The sequence below is a fragment of the Arachis duranensis genome, chromosome 4, assembly GCF_000817695.3.
Source record: "Arachis duranensis cultivar V14167 chromosome 4, aradu.V14167.gnm2.J7QH, whole genome shotgun sequence".
Lineage (NCBI taxonomy): Eukaryota > Viridiplantae > Streptophyta > Magnoliopsida > Fabales > Fabaceae > Arachis > Arachis duranensis.
The window spans coordinates 76,748,569-76,749,267 of record NC_029775.3 but is presented as its reverse complement, the minus strand read 5'-3'; positions in this window follow the sequence as shown (position 1 = coordinate 76,749,267).

Genomic DNA, 699 nt, shown 5'->3' with positions numbered 1-699 from the left:
TAAACTATTATTTAATTTTTTAAAAATCCGGGGTGTTACAATAACGATCAAGGAACCCAGCTGCAACCTTTGCCCTATTGCTGTCGAGGTCAATTGCCACCTTGTCGTCGTCGTAGTTTCTGTGACCTAGGTTAGTTGTAGTCAAATTTTTTTTCTGATTTCATTCATTTTTTTGTCGTTTTGTTTTACCTTGCTTACTGTAGTTTGATGTCGTATTCATACAATATTTTAATCTGCTTAATTTTATTGCATAATCTAAATTTATGTCTTCATGAAATTAGGTTTTTGTATCCTAGTTTTTTTCTTATTTTTTATTGTTGAATTTTTGTGTCCTCATTTGTTGTTTTAAACGGGTGTAATTTGTTGTTCTAAATAATTGAAGGTGCTACTTGACGACTTAAAATATAAAATATTGGCTAATCCTTTATTTTACTAATTAATTTTCATAATAATGCAAAACACACAGAAGATAAAGAAGAGTTTGCATGAGCTGATTTATTGAAAACTTGCATACGCGCCTTGGTCATTCGAGATCCTTAGTAATGTTGCCGACGGCAGAGAAAATTGGAGGATTTCTTCCCTTTTTGGTTAAATTTCTATCTCCCAGTCTCATTTTTCCAGTCTCAATTTCTCTTCCAAACGCTATCTTAAAGATAAGGTGTCAACATGTTTACAAATGTATGTAAAGCATTTTTCATA